Genomic DNA, 23,180 nt, shown 5'->3' on the forward strand with positions numbered 1-23,180 from the left:
GCGTTCCGGGTGTTTCAGCCTCGCGCCCGTTGGCTTTCTTCTCGAGAGATGAAAGCCAAATATATTGTGAACGACTCGAATCTCGCATTTGCCGAGGCAGCGCGTAGATTACGAGTCTGCTATAAAAGGGACACACACGATCTGTGAAATAATACTGTTTGGGTGCGAGGCATTCACAGTCAGCTCCTGAGGGGGCTGGCAGTGTTCATTGAGAAATATCTCGGCGCGCGTGCATAGAAAAAAGCCGTGCGCTGTCGGATGTTTCAACCTCGCAATTGTTGACTTTCTTCTCGAGGGATGAAAGCCGATATATTGTGACCGACGGCTCGAATCTCGCGTTGCCGAGGCAGCACGTAGATTACGAAACCGTTTAAATAAATATTAAATTAAACAAACAGTATTGTCTGGTGATTATGGCTGCATTTAATTCTTAATGGAATTAAAATGATGGAATATTATCTGACTTTGAGAAGTTATATATTTTAATTCAGCCTACCACCGTTTCACTTATCTAGTGTTTTTGGCTGCATTTAATTTTGAGGAATTAAAATGTTGAGCCTCGCACCGACAGGTGCAAAAAGAGTGTCGCCTCCCGCGCCCCTCCCGAGGGAGCCTGGCAAAGGAGACGGCGCTCTTGCGGCAAGCCTTCTGAGCCTAAGGTCGATCTGAGGACCGTCCTTTAGGCAAAGAAGGCTTCTGCCAGGTGGTCCTAGCTGCGGCCGGACCACTCAGAGCTGTCCCCCCCGGGGTGGAGCGATCGAGGTCGCCTCCCCCCGGAGCTCTCAGGAAATCAGTGCTGTGTTCCCGCCGTCCAGTACGCTTCGGGCCACACTGATTTCCCGCGCACGCACGCCGCTCCAGCCGCCTCTAGAAAGACCTGCGGCTGGGCAGCGAACGCGTCCGCACACCGAAAATCATTCTCGACTGCTCCCTGCCGGTCAGCCGCTTCATGGGGTCGGGAATGAGGCTCGGTTGACACCCGAGGCCAGCCTTGAGAGGCTGGTTCCCTTAGTAGATTATCTCGGCGCATGGTCATGCTTCCGAATATATCTGCGTGGGCCCTGCGTACTGTAGAGCTGGGTTACAGACTGCAGTTCAGCTCCCCTCCCCCGAAGTTCAACGGGGTGGTCTGGACTGTGGTCGGCTCAGAGCAGGTTCGGGTTATGGAACAGGAAGTTCAATCCCTGTTGGTCAAGGAGGTCATAGAACGTGTTCCTCTGCCAGACAGGGAGTCCGGGTTCTACAGCCGGTACTTCATAGTTCCCAAGAAGGATGGGGGGTTGCGTCCAATAATAGATCTCAGGCACTTGAATCGTTCTCTGAGGAGATTCAGGTTCAAGATGCTCACAATTCCAGCCATCGTGAGTCAGATCCAGTTCGAGGACTGGTTCGTCACGATAGATCTGAAGGACGCATACTTCCATATTTCCATCCTTCCATGTCACAGGAAGTTCCTGAGGTTCGCTTTCGGGGGCGAAGCGTACCAATATCGGGTTCTTCCCTTTGGCCTAGCTCTTTCCCCTTGCACCTTCACCAAGTGCATGGATGCAGCGCTGGCTCCGCTGAGACTCCAGGGCATTCGTGTACTCAATTACATCGACGACTGGCTAATATTAGCCAAGTCGTACGATATGGCAGTTCGGCATCGAGATGTCGTTCTAGCCCATATCAGGTGCTTGGGGCTGAGACTCAACACAAAGAAAAGCGTGTTGACGCCCTCCCAGAGGACTATGTTCCTGGGAGTGGTATGGGACTCCACGACGATGCGGGCACAAATGTCTCCTGCACGGGTGGAATTCATACGGGCGATGGTCTCCAGAGTGAAGCTAGGCCACAACCTCACTGTGAAGCAGTTTCAGAGACTGCTGGGGCTCATGGCAGCAGCGTCCAACGTCATACCTTTGGCCTGCTACACATGAGACCCCTACAGTGGTGGTTGAGAGCCAAGGGGTTTTCCCCGAGGGGAAATCCGTTCCGTATGATCAGGGTAACGCGCAAATGCCTTCGTTCTCTCGTCATATGGAGGAAACCTTGGTTCCTGTCCCAGTGACCGGTGCTGGGAGCATCATGTTGCCGGAAAACCGTTTCAACAGATGCCTCCCTCACTTGGTTGGGGCGCGGTCATGGACGGCCGCTTTGCGAGAGGTCTGTGGGAGACCCGGCATTCTTCCTGGCACATCAACTGCCTGGAAATGCTGGCGGTCTACAAAGCTCTGAGGAGCTTTTTCTCAGACCTCCGCGGCCACCATGTCCTGATACGCTCGGACAACACTTCTGTAGTCGCGTATCTGAATCATCAGGGGGGTCTGAGGTCGCGCCCTCTATGCAGACTGGCACACCAGATCCTTCTGTGGTCCCAGGGGAAACTGTCGTCTCTCAGAGCGATGTACGTCCCCGGGGACCAAAATCAGGGAGCAGACGTCCTGTCGAGGCGGGGGCTGAGGCCCGGGGAGTGGCGACTCCACCCAGAGGTGGTGGAAGCCATGTGCGTGAGATTCGGCCCAGTGGAAGTGGATCTGTTCGCGTCTCAAGAGACGTCCCACTGTCCACTGTGGTTCTCTCTCAGGCATCCAGCTCCGCTGGGGCTGGACGCCATGATGCAGACGTGGCCAAGGCTGCGTCTGTACGTATTTCCCCCGATCGTTCTGCTCCCGGGAGTCTTGGAGCGAGTCCGCCGGGAGGGGATCAGCCTACTTTTAGTAGCACCCCGCTGGCCGACCCGAGTATGGTTCTCGGACATTGTAGCACTGCTGGACGGCCTTCCGTGGCAGGTCCCTCTGAGGAGAGATCTGCTGTCGCAGGCAGGGGGCACAATATTTCACCCCCGGCCAGAGCTGTGGAACCTCTGGGTCTGGCCCCTGAGGGGGCTCGGTACCTAGAGGCTGGCCTGTCAGCAGATGTTGTCGAGACCCTACTCAGCTCCAGGGCTCCTTCTACCAGGAGACTGTACAGCCTGAAGTGGAATGTGTTTTCCACTTGGTGTAGAGAGCGTGAGGTGGACCCAGTTAACTGCCCAGTGGCTTCAGTGCTGGAGTTCCTCCAAGATCGTTTCTCCGCCGGTCTTACCCCGTCCACACTTAAGGTGTATGTGGCTGCCATTGCGGCTTTCCACTCGCCTATAGGTGAGGGGCCTTTGGGGAAGCACCATCTGGTTGTACGTTTCCTCCGTGGGGCTCGGAGGATGAGGCCTGCGGCTCGCTCCAGAATTCCAACCTGGGACCTGGCGGTGGTACTTGAAGGGTTGGCTGAGGCCCCCTTCGAGCCACTGGAGTCGGCTGAGGCAAAGAACCTGACCCTTAAGGTGGCCTTTCTCCTTGCTATCACCTCTCTGAGGAGAGTGGGGGATCTCCAGGCCTTGGCTATAATGCCAACTTGCCTGGAGTTTGCCCCTGGCGGAGTTAAGGCCATCTTACACCCTAGACCGGGCTATGTGCCCAAGGTGCCATTTAATGTGGCACGGTCAGTGGTTCTTCAGGCATTCCATCCTCCACCTCACGTGACGGCGGAAGAGGGGAGACTTCACCTGCTCTGCCCGGTCAGAGCCCTGAGAGTGTACCTTGAGAGGTCCTCTCAGTGGAGGAAGTCAGACCAGTTGTTGGTGTGCTTTGGTTCACCCAAGAAAGGGCTGCCTGCATCCAAGCAGACAATCAGTAATTGGATTGTTCAGGCTATAGCCATGGCTTATCAGGTGCGCAGTCTGCCTTCACCTATAGCTGTGAGGGCTCATTCTACCAGGAGCATGGCCTCCTCGGTAGCCCTCCTTTCTGGAGCCTCGCTTCAAGATATTTGCGAAGCGGCTGGGTGGGCCACTCCACACACACCTTCATAAGATTTTATAGTCTGCAACTCCCTGTGACGCCTGGCGCCAGAGTGATCGCGTCCTAAGTGTGCCTGGTCTCCCAGCTTCACACTAGGGTGGCGTGCTTACGGTGTGGCATAGTGGGCATTGCGTTCCCATAGTGTCGTCACGACGACGACGCAGTGCGAGTTCCCTCGAAGGGGAACGTCTCGGGTTACGACTGTAACCCTTGTTCCCCGAGAAGGGAACGAGACACTGCGTCTCGTCGCCACACCAATCACGGGCAGAGCGCGTGCTTCATCGCAAAGGAGCTAACGTGTGTTTGTGCCGGCGTCCCTTTGTATCTTCCGGTTATGCCGTCATCTACTACGTCATGACGCAGCACCAATCAGGATTGGACAGATTTCATTCATGCTTCAGATGCGTTACGCTGAGGGCGTTCCCATAGTGTCGTCACGACGACGACGCAGTGTCTCGTTCCCTTCTCGGGGAACAAGGGTTACAGTCGTAACCCGAGACGTTTACACCTGGCCACTTCATGCGTTTTCTCAGATCGGATAGCTATCTGATTTATCAAAACGATTCCATTTACACCTGGTCACATAAATGTGTTTTTTGCGAAACGGATTTAAATCCGATCTTCAATTCCCGCGCTATATGCAGATTTAATGGAGTGCACGTCACCGAAAGCAACAGATATGAGCTGCATTTTATTGATCATCAGCTAAAATTTCTAAATCAAAGCCCGCAATAAGAGAGAGCGGCAACAGCCCTGGTAAGATCATTTTGTTTCTTTACTTTTAATGATGATGATTGTGTGTTAAGCGTCTGCGACTTACTTTCACTTTGATTTGCGATAGTTTGCACGTTGGCTTAATGAATAGATGCTCAGCTTCTCATCTGCGGTGATGCGTGTTGCAGTAGCGTCGTCATATCTGGCTATAACATTACATATAGACTATAACACGCTCTCACACACTTATTTTTTTAGCATTTTTGGGAGGAGTACAATTTACATAATGTGGTTTCAACAACCAGATGCATTTACACTTGTCCAGTTTCGTCTGGAATGCGGCCCAGACCACCTCCTGAAGTGGTTTGAGCGATCGGATTCAAATGTGTCTCGAATGTGTTTTGGAGGGCATTTACACCTGGTCTTTTCACGATCGGATAGCTATCCGATATGAGAAAACGCATGAAGTGGCCGAGTGTAAACAGCCCCTATGACATCTTAAGCTTCTATAACTGGTTTGAATTCACTTATATTGCTGCTTTCTTTCACTGTGTAAAAATAATGACAATAACTCAATAGTTCATCACACGAATTTACCCAATTCGTGCCTGATATAGACCTGCCTAAAGTATCTACAATCCATTCTCACTTATTGTTCACACCCTCTGACACTTTGGCTACGTTCACACTGCAAGCATTAGTGCTCAATTCCTATTTATTGCTCAGATTCGATTTTTATTTTATTTTTTTTGTATAGCTTTTCACATTGTTGTTTTAAATTTGGCCAATATCAGATTCCAGTGGGAACAGGTCATGGTCCTGAACTAACCCGCATGCGGAAAAAAAACGCTAAAAAGATGTTGCGCAGCATGCTGTCACACCAAAGTAAAAACGGAGAACATTAAGGTAAGTGATTACAAGTTTATTTATTGTGTGATTTGCCGCGGAAGCTAGCGAATTGATACACAGGCAATTTGGAAAAAGACGAGGATAAGAAACATTTATTATAAGAGCCCTCGTCTTTTGCTTGTATATAGAACTGTAAAATACAGTTCAAATGACATGACCCTCCCCTATTTTCCTCCGGTGGTCCATTCCATAAATACCAAACGGTCCCTTAAGAATGTTTTTTTTATTTTTATCGTACATACTTCATCTTTAAAATATTTCGTCAAAGTTGATTATGCATTCAACTGTGAATATGAGTAGTACTAGTTAGAGCAAAAGTCAGAGCAAAAAAACGGTAATAAGTCTGCAGATTCTGTATGGGTCTGCTAAGCACGTTTTCTGCTTCTGAATGAGAGATGTAGCCAATCCATTTCAATTGTGGAAATTTTCTAAGATCACTGTGGGTTAGAATGCTCCACTCTGGCACTTTGAACCAGTCAAATCACTCTCATTAAAGCACTTCAGCAGAATTGTGACCATGCTGCCACTTCACAAGGCATGTAATTGGCTGAACAGTTAGTCCAAGTGTGTGAGAGTGAGTCAGAAGCAGGTCTGAACCAGATGAGGATCAGGATTGAGAGACACGTCACGTCATCTTGTCCTCCTGTCCAAATCTGTGAGGAGTCACACTTCCTCACACATACATAAACAAGAGCTGTTGGAAGCTAAATAATGTTTTGTGAGTAAGTGACATTATTATGGAACTGGATGGAGTCTGAGAGCAGTCAGTGTGTGTGAGGTGACGAGAGTCAGAGAAATGAAAGCATAATTCACAACACGCACACGCACGCACACGCGCACGCACGCGCACACACGCGCACACACGCGCGCACACACACGCACTATGCTTATCAGATGATTGTGTAACACCACAGCAGGACGGATGCTCAACTGAAGAGGATGTGATATGAACATGAGCTTTCTACATTGGAAGATATTTAGCACATATAGGTGCACAGCTGTGTTAAACAGAGATATATCCTATTAAGAAAATTCTAGTTCATTAAAAAACAAAACAAAAAAAAAACTTTGAAAGTGTCATGCAAATTGACTTAGGGGCCCACAGAAGCACTTCCAATTACATCTGCAGGGCCAAATTAGGCTTATACATGCTGAACATTGATATTCAGAAGAGATGTGTTCAATTCTGACATCAACTCCATCAGTCTGATCCTGATTCATTTCAATACAAAGCTCTCCTTGTCAATGAAACCTCACATAATCTCATGTTCTAAACACACTCACTCTTCAACTAGTTCATGAAACTCAATTCCAGACCAAAAACCAAAAAAACATTATTAAAGAAATTGATAAAAATCTAAAACACACTTCAATGTAACTCGACCCTTAATGAAACCTCAAAAAAAAATCAATTTATCTATTAATTTAAAAAAGAAATTAGAGGACAAATCATCTCAGAATACAGATTAAGAGACCATGATCTAGAAATAGAGAGAGGAAGATCTAAACGAACATTGACACAGAGAGAGCAGAGCATCTAAAGAGGATGACTGAACAGCTGCACTAGTTGCAAAATTTGTTCTATATGGATTTTATTTATTTCTTAATTTACTATGCTAGATATGACAATCTATATATATGTTTTTTTATTAGGGCCCAAGCACCGAAGGTGCGTAGGCACCTATTGTATCTGTTCCCGTTCTTATTAGGGGCCAAGCACCGAAGGTGCGTAGGCACCTATTGTATCTGTTCCCGTTCCTATTATTATTATTATTCATTTTTCCGACTGGGAGTCTATGGCAGCCCAAAGAACCGCTTGCGGGAAAGTTATGAAATTTGGCACACTGATAGAGGAGAGTCTGAACTATCAGCATAGCAAATTTGGAGACTCCAACTCATTCCCTTTAGCGCCACCAACTGTCCAAAGTTGCACTCATGTTTATGCTAATAACTTTTGAACCATAAGGGCTAGAAACAAAATATTTTTTTTTCTCTGATTCCCTAGCTCAAGACTCAAGATTGTGTCATTTTCCGTCATTTTGAATTATCCGAAACACCTACTTTTTCAAACTCCTCCTAGGCCGTTGCTCCGATTTTCACGAAAATTGAACCAGATCATCTCCAGACCATGCCGACAAAAAGTTATGGAATTCATACAAATTGATCAAACCGTTCTCGAATACCGCGCAAATTAATTTTACGTAGCGCTTGCAAAAACAGATGTAAGGCTGTATCTCCACAACGCTTTATCGAATTCAGACCAAACTTGGTACATATCGTCACAAGCATGACCTGAGGCTACATGCTGCGTTTCGGCACAGCGCCACCTACTGGTCCGGAGATATGAAAAATGGCTATTTACAAATTGTCCAAAAATCATAAAATTGGTCTTGTTAGATTCAGGGCAACATGCTGAGTCGACTGATATCTAATTTTACCATATCGTCCATGTTGGCTGTTGGCCATTTTGAATTTTGTGCTAAAATGCTGTATTTTAAGAACGCATGAACGGATTGTTACAAAACTTGGTATGGGTCATCAGCACAATGTCCTGAAGGAGCCTGAGAAGTTTCGAAACAGCACCACCTAGTGGTGATTTTTTTTTTTCCAAAAGCTTATAACTTTGGGTGTGGTCGACTTATTTTCACAAGATTCATTTCATTAGACCCATGAATCCTTGCCGAGTCCAACGATACCAAACATGCTAGGTTTCTCCTTATGGTTTGTGTAGCGTTGTGATTTAGCGCTTAAAAAACATTTGCCGATATCTTCGAAACCGCTAGTCCGATCGAGACGAAACCACCGTCAGAAGTTTGGAAACATAGGTCGATAGCTAAGCACCACTGCCCAAATGCGAAAATATTGATAGTAAGGGGTAGTAAAATCCAATCAAAGTCATGTGTCAGTCATTCTGTACGTGTTTTTTCATATAAATGTCTATAACTCCGAAGCGAATTGAGAAATGTTCACCAAAATTGACACACATATGTATGGGCTCACTCTGAGGACACATACAAAAAATGGTGGGACTGAGCCTCTTGGTGGCGCTATAATAGAACAAAACATGAAATTACCATTGACTTCAATACAGTTTTGTGAAATAAAATGCTCTACTTAACCCTCTGAGGTCGAGAAACGCGCCGACGCGTTTTGCTGGATTTTTTTCACATAGCAGCAACATAAACTTAAATTACTCCGTCATTTATGGTTATACAGAAAAAAGAAATATAAAAAAATAATCTGTGATATTTCTACTTTTGTATGTGTCCACTTACAATCAAATCAAAACATTGTGCTTTTGTAAAATAAAGAAAATAAAAAGGGTGTGCGTTCTGCCTCTCCGTCGCGGTGAACTTTTTTTTCTTGAGCACGTCTATAAACTGAAACAAAACTGAGCGAATACTTCTCACACATTTATGAGCCATATACCTTTATACACATTTAAGTGTGTACTTTTAAATGATCGGATTCAAACTGAAAACAAATATTCTCTGTTTAAGTAATTTGTATAAAACCAACAGGATGTCCAGTATCTCAAACGCTTGCTAATTACTTTTTAATTCGACACGCCCACTCGCGCAAAAGAGATTCACATGCAAATCTCCACATGCAAATCTCCACATGGGACGCGAACGCCCTCGTTACCTCAAACACAAACACCAAAAAACTTCACAAGTCTCTGCTTTTCGTCGAGTTTGGAAGACAGGTCTGAGCTTACATTGGATTTACCCCCAGAAGAAGAAGAACGCGATTTGAAGACAAGAAAGATGTAAGGTAAGAAATTCTTACTTATTAGTTTATGGTATTGTTGCATAAACTTCACATTGCAGTTGAACTTTTGCTAGATATATGGTGAATATTATACTATTTAGACCCGTGTTTCCTGTTAAATACTGTTTGTGGATATCTGCTCAAACATAGATATGTATAACCATAATGTTTAATATTTTGGAGCGCGATGGCGTTTGAATGTATCATATTTTGGAGCGCGCTGTGGGTTTGAGTATCATTTTTTGGAGCGCGCTGTGGGTTTTAATGTATCATATTTTGGAGCGCGATTGCGTTTGAAAGGAAAAATGCACCAAACATTAGGCTTTATGTTTTTACTATTATCTCATTTCATATCATCATAACGAATGGAAACATTTGAAGTAACATATGATAATCAATATATTTTTCTCTAGCGTAGTTGTTCTTGAAATCTTTTGGAAGATTTAATTTATTGTTATTATTATTTTATGCAGCACTGCGTAGCCTATGCCTACAAGGCACAACAAACCTGGTGTTCATTATATATTGTTGGAAACGTGTGTGTGTGTGTGTATTCTGTGAATTTTAAAAAGAAATTTTAACCAGAAAAATCTAAAATCTATTCCCAACATCGTGCAGCCCTATAGTTTCTCTTGATATCAGTATGTTCACAGTTTTTTCTTTTTTTTTTTCTTTCAGGGACCAGATGCAACTGAGTCCTGCTGACTTCAACATTCACATGAGTCTCTGTACATGAACATGGTAAAGTGAAAATCAAACACCATGGAAATTAAAGGTATGTACAATGTTTTTAGGAATGGCACAAAGGTCTCTGTCTTTGGATCATTGTTTTCAATGTGCTCTTTTGTCATTTGTATTTTTGGATTGTGTTGTGTTGTAAATAAATCCAAACAATCTAAAAGCCATTCTTTTTTAAATCTCATTCTTTGTGCAAGGTTGCTCTGAATGACAGGGCCTGATCGCTCCTAATAGGGCAGTTAGGGGAGTGTCTTTGTCTTTCTCAGGTGTGAAAAGCTTACATATTCATGAGATGATCACGCCTCTTCGCATATGGCTTTGTCACACAAAACACGTCTTAGAAATTTTAAATCAATATATTGTCTTATCTGAATGAGCAGTCAGGGTGATTTTCACATAGTTTTGGAGCAAATATTCTAGGCTATGTCATACAATTTTCAAAAGTCTTGTGAAGAAATAATCAGTATGGGTTTCATGGCCTTATTTCAGTGAGAATTTTTTTTTGTATTTTCACAAACCACGCATAAATGTCATTATCTCAAAACTACAAACTTTTACATACATGCTGCTGATATATTATTGTAGCAGAGTTTGTGCTGAATACAGTGTAATTAGACTTTAGCCATGAAAATGTCACTAGTAACAGAAAAAACACAAATGTCAGAGCATGTCAGACCAACCCAGGGCCCAGAAAACAGCTCAGACCTCAGAGGGTTAACAAATGCATTGGTGTAATAATACACAACTCAGAATGTGCCATCAGCACTATCCCCTGAAGGTACCCAAAATAGTTTGAGACAGCGCCACCTGTTGGTCAAAAGTTATAACAAAATTTTCAAAACTGCTAATAACTTTTGAATAAATCAGCCTATTGTAATGCCACTGGTCTTAATAGATTCCTTGGGTCAAGCCGAGAACATAGATACCAAGTTTTCCTTATTTGTCCGAACTTCCTGTCCACCATCTTGATTTTCATTCAAAACCTACTTTTTCAAACTCCTCCTACACCATTTGTCCGATTTTCACCAAAATCAAATCGTATCATCTCCAGACCGTGCCGACTAAAAGTTATGGATTTCGTGTCGATTGACGAAACCGTTTTCGTATAGCGCAGCAGCAAAGTTGAGGCATGATGCTAAAAGCACTATTCAGGCTTTATCTCTGCAATGCCTTGACATATTGACACCAAACTTTGTATGTGTCATTGTCACTTCACTCTGACCACATCACATCAGTTTTGTAACTGCGCCACCTATTGGTCGAAAGTGATAATCAATTAAATCATATTTTTATTTACTGTTTCTATGATTTTTCAGGCATTTTGCCTAAAATCCTCTTTAATCTCTTTAATTGCTCATTGTTGCAGTTGGTCTGACACTTTCAGCAATGTTGGGATGGCTTGTCATCCTTGCTTGCAGCTATATTTAGGGCCCAAGCCCTGAAAGGGCGAAGGCCCTATTGTTTTCGGTAGGATTATTTATTAGGGCCCAAGCCCTGAAAGGGCGAAGGCCCTATTGTTTTCGGTAGGATTATTTATTATTATTATTATTATTATTATTTTTCTGTCAACCTTTCGGGCACTTTTGAGACCCTTAACGTGCTCGAAAACTCTTGAAACTTTGCACACGGGTCAGAACCCGCGGCCATCAGGGCCGGGCTGAAGCTGGTACCCGGGCGTGGCAGGGGGGCTCAACAGCGCCCCCTTGAACGGGGTCCGAAAACTTGGTCCATAAATCAGACACGTTTGCATGTAATATGAAACTCGGTACATATATAGATCTCATCGGGCCGAACAACTTTCCTACTTTTACTTTTTACGCCAGCCCAACAGGAAGTCGGCTATTATGGGTTGTTTGGAAACGCATGCTGTAGAATTAGATGTACTCCTCCAAGAGAATTCATCCAATCGCCTCCAAACTCGGTGTGCATGAAGACAAGACATTGAAGATGCTAAATTGCGGACGGATTTTTGATATCTTGAACGGTTTGGCCGTGGCGAGGACACGAATTGATGGCGAATAAGGGACACAGGAAGTGTATTATAACTTCAGAATACATTAACTGATCTTGATTAAACTTCAGCAGTGTGTTCGTTGTAAGAGGCCGATCACATGGATGTGACTATTGTGAGTCAAAGTTATAGCACCACCAACTGGCAGCAGGAAGTGTGTCCCTTTCAAAATGCTTTGAAATCACCCTCTTATTTTTACCCGATTTGCTTCAAAGTTTATGTGTATAATGTAAACACACGGCAGATGTAGACCTGTGAAATGATTTTTGATATCTTTAATACTGTTTCCATGGCAACGCTTCAAACTTTAATATTCTTTTTTGATGCTTTAGAGACTCTTAACATACTTGAAATTGGATGAAACTCGACAGACACATCACATTTATTAGCCCGTAGACATGTGCAAAGTTTCAGAAACGGGCGTGGTGAGGGGCTCAGTAGCGCCACCTTTTGTCATAAGTGGGGGGGGGTTAGTTTTATCAACAGCAACAAAACTTGGTATGTGTATTGTTCTCATCAAGACGGACAACTTTCTAATTTACATTAACGATCTCCGACCAACAGGAAGAGAGATATTTTGGTTTGAATGTGGATTTTCTGAAGAATTTTCTCTCCCCCTCTCTGTGTCTCTGTGTGTGTGAGGGGAGGGGGGATTTGACTATTGCTTTTATATTGTTAATCAAGGTTTCAGGGGCTTTTGGGGTCCTTAACGTGCTCAAAAACTCTTGAAACTTTACATACAAGTTGGAACCCCCTGCCATCAGGGACGGGTTGAAGCTGGTACCCGGGCGTGGCAGCGGGGCTCAACAGCGCCCCCTTGAACAGGGTCCCAAAACTTGGTCCATAGATCAAACACGCTTGCATGAATTAATTTGAAACTCGGTACACATATAGATATCATCGGGCCGAACAACTTTCCCCCCGTCAAGTTTTACGCCAGCCCAACAGGAAGTCGGCTATTATGGGTTGTTTGGAAAACGCTTGCTGTGGAATGCGAAGTACTACTCCTAGAGAATTCATCCAATCCCCACAAAACTCGGTCAGCATGAAGTCAAGACATTGAGGATGCTAAATTGCGGACGGATTTTTGATATCTCGAACGGTTTGGCCGTGGCGAGGAAACGAATTTATGGCGAGAAAAGAGAAACACGAAGTGTTATAACTTCTGCACACATTAACTGATCTTGATGAAACTTCAGCAGTGTGTTCGTGGTAAGAGGCCGATCAGATGGATGTAACTATTGTGAGTCAAAGTTATAGCGCCACCAACTGGCAGCAGGAAGTGTGTCACTTTCAAAATGCTTTTGACAAAAGTGGGGGGGTTAGTTTTACCCACAGTTATAAAAATCAGTATTGGTCTCATCAAGCCGGACAACTTTCTAATTTACAGTCATTAGCTCAGACCAACAGGAAGTCAGATATTTTGGTTTGAATGTGGATTTCTTTGCAAAATCAGCCTCTGAATTTTTACCCAGTCCTCTTAAGTGGTTTATTTTATTCCCACAAAACTTTTTCAACATGATGAAAATACATTAAAGATGCTAAATTGTAAACGAATAATAAATATCTCAAACGGTTTTGCTATGGCGAGGGATTAAAGTAATGTCAAAAAAGAAAACACTAAAAACCTCCTATCTTCTAAAAATGTAATTATACACCATGTATTTCTATATAAAATTATACAAATATCAGAACTAAACCCATTTTATTCTTTTTTTTTTCTATTTAATAATTGTTTAAGTTTAAAAACATCCAGAATGTTTTTTTAGTCCAAAAAATAAATTATGTAATTCATAGTGATATACTGCCCTCTTGTGTTCAAAATCAGGTAGGCCTATTGTATCTATATGAAAATATACTAGGTTTGTGACGGTGAGAATATTTCCCCGCCGGTTAATCAATGTGTGACACCGCTGGGGGCTTTTGAATCGCTAACTTAAAAACGAAAGTAAAATATGATCGTCCGCACAGACATTGATAATGGTGCGGAGCAGAGCGAGCGTTTTCAATGAATTCCTATGGAAGTAGGAATGAATATATATATATGTGTGTGTGTGTGTGTGTGTGTGTGTGTGTGTGTGTGTGTGTGTGTGTGTGTGTGTGTGTGTGTGTGTGTATATATATATATATATATAAATATAGCTTCGAGCAGCGATGGAGGGCCCAAGCCGGTGACACCGCCACCCCGGTGCCTTTAGCAATGGCTTCACATGTGGCAATCAGAATTTACACTAGAAACTGTCTGTTTTAAAGCCATTTCATACTGGACTGACTATTTCTATTCAATAGTATTAATCCAAAGATTAATGTGTCAGGTACAGCAGTATTATATTGAGCAGTGAGCCCACACAACACGTGCACATCACAACATTCAAGAACATTTGCAGTAAGATGTCACACATGATATTTAGAAGTTAAAAAGTTCTGCTTCAGCAGGAAACAACAATGAAAAAAATAAAAATAAAATAAAAGCTTAAGTCATCTTGGTGCCTTAATCCATGTTTTCTGGGTCTATGAATCCATTGGACTTGTCTAAATTGCACTGACATAATTGCATACTTATGGAATACATTATTTTTTGAGATTACTGTGAGGTTTTATCTTTGTTTGGGGTGAACCAGAGATGTAAACGATTTAGCCTATGTCATGTAACTCCTACTCAGTACGTGTTTTTGGACACATACCCTTTTTTGCTAAAACACATACTTGGCATTCAATGTAAAAATTACTGCACCCAAAAGTAACTTAAATTGGAGTTGGAGACAACTCTGAATTAGCCCGACAGGGTATATACAGAAATTCTTAAGTTTAATTTAATACCTTTTAATACCTTTTTTAATACCTTCACAATATGTTTTAATACCAGCACGACTTCAAGCTGCAACTGTAGCGGTGTAAAGTGAAAAGTAAAGTTTTTTTGTTTGTTTTTTAAGCTGTGATTTTACCACTCGATTTCATAGCTTTGTAAGATAAAATCCTTCTTGCTAGACCTGATATTTATTTTGGTCTATAATCATATCAATATCAAAAAGTAGAATAAAAAAGTAGCATTAAAAAGTTTATTTTAACTAATAGTCTAATTTTCTACCATATACTGTACAATTGAATAAAATTAGCTGCCAAATAAAAAAAAAGATTAGCTGCTAGATAACAATAACTTGCTTTGTACTTTTTTACTGGTTTCCAGTCTAAACTAAATGATTTTTTTTTTTTTTTTTTGGGTAATGTTTCTACACATTATAATATAAATCACCTGAAAATACAACGTAGTTTACATACATGAATACATTCATTGTTTGTTCATGTTACATCACAGTGCATTAACTAATGTTAACAAATACAACTTTTGATTTCAATAATGTAGGCTACTAGTAAATGGTGAAATTAACATTGAGAAAGATTAATTAATGCTGTAGAAGTGCAGTTTTTTAATAGTTAATGTTAATTAATATAGTTGACTAGAGTTTAATAAATGGAACCATATTGTAAAGTGTTACCGATTTGTTATACACCGATTCAGACGTCTCGTGAGTTCAGTGTCAGACAGATCAGTTGTTTTAACCATTCATTAAAGTGAATCGGCTCAAAGGAGTCATTAGTTCGCGAATTATGCGATGTGTCATTAGCGGACGTGTACGCATTGTGTGATTATCCCGGCAGTTTAACCCTCTGAGGTCTGAGCTGTTTTCTGGGCTCTGGAGGTGTTCTGACATGCTCTGACATTTGAGTTTTTTTCTGTTACTAGTGACATTTTCATGGCTAAAGTCTAATTACACTGTATTCAGCACAAACTCTGCTCCAAATAATATATCAGCAGCATGTATGTAAAAGTTTGTAGTTTTGAGATAATGACATTTATGCGTGGTTTGTGAAAATACAAAAAAAAATTCTCACTGAAATAAGGCCATGAAACCCATACTGATTATTTCTTCACAAGACTTTTGAAAATTGTATGACATAGCCTAGAATATTTGCTCCAAAACTATGTGAAAATCACCCTGACTGCTAATTCAGATAAGACAATATATTGATTTAAAATTTCGAAGACGTGTTTTGTGTGACAAAGCCATATGCGAAGAGGCGTGATCATCTCATGAATATGTAAGGCTTTAACACCTGAGAAAGACAAAGACACTCCCCTAACTGCCCTATTAGGAGCGATCAGGCCCTGTCATTCAGAGCAACCTTGCACAAAGAATGAGGAGATTTAAAAAAGAATGGCTTTTAGATTGTTTGGATTTATTTACAACACAACACAATCCAAAAATACAAATGACAAAAGAGCACATTGAAAACAATGATCCAAAGACAGAGACCTTTGTGCCATTCCTAAAAACATTGTACATACCTTTAATTTCCATGGTGTTTGATTTTCACTTTACCATGTTCATGTACAGAGACTCATGTGAATGTTGAAGTCAGCAGGACTCAGTTGCATCTGGTCCCTGAAAGAAAAAAAAAAAAGAAAAAACTGTGAACATACTGATATCAAGAGAAACTATAGGGCTGCACGATTTTGGGAATAGATTTTAGATTTTTCTGGTTAAAATTTCTTTTTAAAATTCACAGAATACACACACACACACACGTTTCCAACAATATATAATGAACACCAGGTTTGTTGTGCCTTGTAGGCATAGGCTACGCAGTGCTGCATAAAATAATAATAACAATAAATTAAATCTTCCAAAAGATTTCAAGAACAACTACGCTAGAGAAAAATATATTGATTATCATATGTTACTTCAAATGTTTCCATTCGTTATGATGATATGAAATGAGATAATAGTAAAAACATAAAGCCTAATGTTTGGTGCATTTTTCCTTTCAAACGCAATCGCGCTCCAAAATATGATACATTAAAACCCACAGCGCGCTCCAAAATATGATACATTCAAACCCACAGTGCGCTCCAAAATATTAAACATTATGGTTATACATATCTATGTTTGAGCAGATATCCACAAACAGTATTTAACAGGAAACACGGGTCTAAATAGTATAATATTCACCATATATCTAGCAACAGTTCAACTGCAATGTGAAGTTTATGCAACAATACCATAAACTAATAAGTAAGAATTTCTTACCTTACATCTTTCTTGTCTTCAAATGGCGTTGTTCTTCTTCTGAGGTAAATCCAATATAAGCTCAGACGTGTCTTCCAAACTCGACGAAAAGCAGAGACTTGTGAAGTGTTTTGGTGTTTTGTGTTTGAGGTAACGAGGGCGTTCGCGTTCCATGTGGAGATTTGCATGTGAATCTCTTTTGCGTGAGTGGGCGTGTCGAATTAAAAAGTAATTAGCAAGCGTTTGAGATACTGGACATCCTGTTGGTTTTATACAAATTACTTAAACAGAGAATATTTGTTTTCAGTTTGAATCCGATCATTTAAAAGTACACACTTAAATGTGTATAAAGGTATATGGCTCATAAATGTGTGAGAAGTATTCGCTGAGTTTTGTTTCAGTTTATAGACGTGCTCAAGAAAAAAAAGTTCCCCGCGACGGAGAGGCAGAACGCACACCCTGTTTATTTTCTTTATTTTACAAAAGCACAATGTTTTGATTTGATTGTAAGTGGACACATACAAAAGTAGAAATATCACAGATTATTTTTTTATATTTCTTTTTTCTGTATAACCATAAATGACGGAGTAATTTAAGTTTATGTTGCTGCTATGTGAAAAAAATCCAGCAAAACGCGTCGGCGCGTTTCTCGACCTCAGAGGGTTAAGACATCGCACAAGATTTGTGTCAACACAGAAAACATTTCATCACTGGATAGTTTTTTTTTTATTGGGGGGGTGTCAAGCCATATTTGCAGCTGACTATAGTGCTGGTTGAGACCCTACTCTAAAGTATGTGCTAAATTAGTTCCTCCAAAAGGAGTTCCATGAACTAAAATCATTCCTAGTTCCTGCGGTGCGAACACACCGACACCGACACCAACGGGTACTTTCGCCAATAGTTCTAGGAACTATGAAAAGGTTCCTCCGGTGCGAAAGCCCCTAAACACTTGAGGGGGCAGGACGGGAACTGTGGGAACACAATCCTTAAAGTCGGCATGAAATCAAATTTGACAAATCTTCTTTTTATTTGTAATATTGTAGTGTTTATTATAAATGATTTATCTGTGCACTTCATTATTTAAAAAAATTAATTTACCCTTATAATCTTTAATCAAATACATTACCCTTCCCTCCCCCCTCGAAACGACCTCTCTTCTCTTTCGGTCACGTGCCATGGCGAAAGGGTGCGGCCAGAGCCGATGAGGGTGCGGCTATCGGTGTCGGTCTCGTTTTGAGTCAAGTCAAGTTATCAGTCAAGTTCACCCTCGAGAGCATCTCGAAGTGTCCGAATGGTAGGCTATCTATCTTATCTAAATCTAGTTATTTACTTATCGGACACGTCGAGATGCTCTCGATGGAGAACTTGACTGATAACTTGACTTGACTCATCTTGGTTCGCGGGAGGCTCATATAAATATGGGCTGATTCCTGCCTGCAAATTTAGCTGCTCGTCCTCGTTCTCGTCGCCGGGCTCCTCAATAAAAAATCCTTCATGGGAGGGTAACGGTGGGGAGTCCGGTGGAGAGAAATCCTACACAACTGAATGTAAACTGGCATTCAAATCTGCCTCCATTTTGTTTGCAACGCCCAACCTCCAACGATCCAATCAATTCCCGAAGGACGAAATCAAGCCCCGCCCTACATTTTTTTTCTAATTTCAGAAGCCGTTTCACTCGGATATACGTCACAACAAGGAAAAAATGACAATCTCAACTTCCGTTTCATGCCGACTTTAAGGAAGAAAATCATAAAAGTAGGAAAATTGGTGATTGGTGGTTCTGCATATTTTCTGGTGGTTGTTTCAAAATTTTACAAAAATGTTTCTTACCTGTATAACTTTTAAATTAAAATTTTAATTTTATGTTCTTGTAACATGCTTTCTACATTTATTTAGCTCACTTAAGGTGCTTTATAATTTAATTCCTCGATATATATGTATATAAGACAAATAAGAAAAGAATGGACTACCACACATTCTATCTAAAAATGTCCTTACATTTAAACATCCGTTCTAAACAGAAAACAGACACACACAAAAAAACTTCACTGCACAAGCTGCCTGTTTTAATTAAGACATACTGTCTGATCCGTTGATTGGTCAAAACATTGGTGGTGCATTGACATTTGAGGTTTTATTTTCACCACACATGAACCTATTTCCTCACTATCAGGTTGACAAACTACATTAGCTAAGGAACAACAGAATCCAGAGCTGCTGTTCTAAATCAGTGTGACATAATGAAGTGTTTTAACCCTCTGGGGACCAAGCTGTTTTTGGGGCCCTTGAGATGTTCTGACATGCTCTGACATTTGTGCTTTTTTCAGTTATTTATAAACATGTTAATGGCAAAGGTGTAAATTCACTCTATATAGCACAAACAGGCCTACCATAATATGCGAGCAACATGTATGTAGATGTTTGTATTTTTAAGAGAATAATGTTTATGCGTGGTTATTTAAAAAAATAAAAATGAAAGTTGCTGAAATAAGACCACAAAACTCATACAAAATATGTGCCCACAAGACTTTTGACTAATGGATGTTGTCCCTTTCAGTTCTAGCTTCAAAATTATGTGAAAATAGTCTTGCTTTATCGTTCACAAAAAAAAATACATTTATTTAAATGGTGTAAAACAGGTTTTGCTTGGAAAGCCAATATGCGAGGGGGAGGAGTAGTTTACACCTTAGTCCCACCCACTCTGCATAATGACTCTGCATAATTAGCCATTCATTCAGGTGTGACACTGACTGAGCCACAATGCAAAGACAAAATATATATTTTGAAGAAGACTTATATTGACCATTTAAGATTTTGCTTACATCTATCTTGTAAATATGTTTTGCTATTTTATTAAAAAGGTTACAATTACAACAATAATTACAATTTCAGCAATATTTCTGCAAAAAAGTACTCTTTCTTTGTAAAAAAAAAAAAAAAAGATTATAGGCCTACATTTTATCATATGTATTCATTAGTTTGAATATAGCCAACATTGGAACATCTTAGTCTATGACTTTATTTTTGACAAAATAGTATTTTATATATATTCAGAAAAGCTTATTTGATGTGACAGTATATTCTACAGTAAAAACTGTACCCAAATCTAGTCAACAAAATGTTGTCTTTCATACTTCGCCTGACTGTAACGCAGTAACTGTAACTGTAAAAGCAGTTTATTCTTTCACACACAGACGCGCGATTCATATTTAGGCTAAACACTCTTTACAAATAGACGCGCGATTCATATTATAGAAACGCGATTCATCTTTTTGTTTACATAAGCCTACAACGTTATTCCATAACGTTATTCCACATTAACACTTGAGAAAGGATAACTTAGCCTACCTCACTCCTCAGCGGGATCTGCTCCTCATATCAGCACGGAAAATTTTCTCCATAAGGTAGGCTATATTATGCCTCTTTGTTTACAGCTGATGTGGGGGCGTTTCACAGACTGAAATGGTTCTCAGAATTTGCGTTTGAATAGCACGCGCTCTCCGGGGAGTGGTCACATTACTTTTGAATGGCTCCTAATGAGCTCGACTGGAGTCGCTCTCTTTTTATACAGATTACAGAAGCTGATAATATTTGTTTTTTATATAAATTACTTCATTTAAAAGCTGCGATCTCAAGCTTTATGCCCGTGGGTCTGTTTGCCTGTTTGACTGAATTTTCGCGGAGTTATAGATAATTTTCGAACGCGTTTCAAATGGGAGTTTACTGACAGAGAGAAGGCAGAAATAGCATCATGTTAGTTTTTCTTTATTTGTCAAAAAGCAAAACACTTTATTTGTATTGTGAGTATACAGAAAAAAAATAGAAACTGAACAGGATCGATTGATGTATTACACGAAAATGAAAGATCAAAATTAACAGAGCATTTTGTGTTTATTTTTCATTGCTAAAAAAAAAAACGAGCAAAACGCGTGGGCGCGTTTTTGGTCCCCAGAGGGTTAAGCTGCCCTAATTAGATCAACTTCAAACAAGAGAAATCAAAAATAACTTCAGCTGAATTCTGTCCATCACCAATGACAGAGCGACAGATGGATAAATGGTACGTATGTGCACGTATTAATGACCCAATTACTACTGCTGCAAGTCTTTTAAAAAAAAAAAAAAAAAAAACATAATAATATTAAACAAATAAAGATTTAGGTCAGAGCTGTCACCAGTCACATTGCAAAAATGAAATGAGAAGGACAGCTTGAGCAGTATTAAGCAGGAACTAGGAAGCACCAAAGTTCAATAGTACTGTAAGCTCCATTCTCATATTATCAATACATTATTGTATGCTATATTATTAGTCTGTCCCAAGGTATAATATGTTGCAAACGGTATGTCAGACAGCATATGTTTTGGTTGATCGATAAAGAACACATCTTTATGCATACAATTTCCATTAACCCTTTTCACAATGAGCTTAACCCTGGGTTATCGACATTCTAAACCTAGCTTTTAACCCCAGGAAGAGGAATGTTTCACACTTGTAATTTAGAAGTGGGATTAGCACTACTTTTTACACAGGGTTATGAAACCCTGTTCCAGAGTAGGATTAGCACCGCTTTTGCGGTGTTATCCCCGGAGGCATTGCAGTTCAAAACTAGTACAGTGTGAAACAATGCTGTGTTAGAATGTTATGGCTAGATGCTTAGCCCAATTGTGTGACCATGTTCTTTCGACAGTCAATGAAACACAGCGTGTTGAATAAACAGTAGTTTTAGTGTTTGAGGGAAAAAATTGTAATGGAAACGCAGAAAACGCATCAGTTGGAGTGAAAAGGTTATAAGCAGTGTAAAACATGAAGCAAGATGACCCAGATTGTATCTCATAGTTTCAGCATTCTGTGGAACTCATTCTCACCTCAGGACTGTCTTTTTCCCCAGACTCTTTAATGGCATGTCGTTGACACAACTCACAATGCAGCTAATATTTACACTAAGTAATGAAGTCTAGAAGAACAACTGACAACTTTCATACTAGAAGAGTATGTGCTGCCCATATGGCTTAACCCTCTGGAGTCTGAGCGGTTTTCTGGGCCCTGGAGGTGTTCTGACATGCTTTGACATTAGTGCTTTTTTCAGTTATTTATAAACATGTTAATGGCAAAGGTGTAAATTCACTCTATATAGCACAAACAGGGCTACCAAAATATGTGATCACCATGCATGTATATTTTTTTAATTTTTAAGAGAATAATGTTTATGCGTGGTTATTGAAAAAAATAAAAATGAAAGTTGCTGAAATATGACCACAAAACTCATAATAAATATGTGTCAATAAGACTTTTGACTAATGGATGTTGTTCCTTCGAGTTCTGGCTTCAAACTTATGTGAAAATAGTCTTTCTTTATCGTTCACATAAAACTATACATTGATTTAAATTGATGTAAAACAGGTTTTGCTTGGAAAGCCAATATGCGAGGGGGGCGTGAACAAGGAGTGGTTTAAACCTGAAAATACAATGTCCCACCCACTCTGCATAATTAGCCATTCATTCAGGTGTGACACTGACTGAGCCACAATGCAAGGACAAAAGATATATTTAGAAGAAGACTTATATTGACCATTTAAGATTTTGCTTACATCTATCTTGTAAATATGTTTTGCTATTTTATTAAAAAGGTTACAATTACAACAATAATTACAATTTCAACAATATTTCAAGTGTACTCTTTCTTTGTAAAAAAAATTATTATAGGCCTACATTTTATCTATGTATTCATTAGTTTTAATATAGCCAACATTGGAACAGCTAACATCTTAGTTGATGACTTTATTTTTGACAAAAATAGTATTTTATATATATAGAAATTGCTAAACAAAAGCTTATTTGATGTGGCAGTATATTCTACAGTAAAAACTGTACCCAAATCTAGTCAACAAAATGTTGTCTTTCATATTTCGCCTGACTGTAACGTTGTTTTTATGAAATATTAGGGCATAAATGTTAATTTGCAGTTTAATACGTTGCTTATACAAATAGCCTACATTTTATTTCAACATATTTCAGTCGATTTTTACTCATCTCAGTATAGCAATACAGTTTGCTAAAACATCATCATTCATTCACACACGCGATTTAAATTTAAACTGTCTTTTTGCGAGCTGTGGTAAACAGCGCGCATCTCTGCCGTTCATTCATTCACA

At 40.5% G+C, this 23,180-nt stretch overlaps 1 protein-coding gene and 1 long non-coding RNA gene across 6 annotated transcripts in view; both read right to left on the minus strand.

The window, feature by feature from the left end:
* The window catches only part of rptor (regulatory associated protein of MTOR, complex 1), a 393,572-nt gene that overhangs the window by 209,368 nt on the left and 161,024 nt on the right, over nucleotides 1-23,180 (minus strand). The gene's annotated exons all lie outside the window — the stretch shown is intronic.
* LOC309474500 lies at nucleotides 17,766-19,278 on the minus strand. The gene is made up of 2 exons (XR_014197334.1): nucleotides 18,764-19,278; nucleotides 17,766-18,015 (listed from the first exon to the last, which is right to left on the minus strand). It is a non-coding gene; the product is annotated as an uncharacterized lncRNA (long non-coding RNA).

The sequence above is a fragment of the Leuciscus leuciscus genome (genome assembly GCF_965113295.1).
Source record: "Leuciscus leuciscus genome assembly, chromosome: 14".
Taxonomy (NCBI): domain Eukaryota; kingdom Metazoa; phylum Chordata; class Actinopteri; order Cypriniformes; family Leuciscidae; genus Leuciscus; species Leuciscus leuciscus.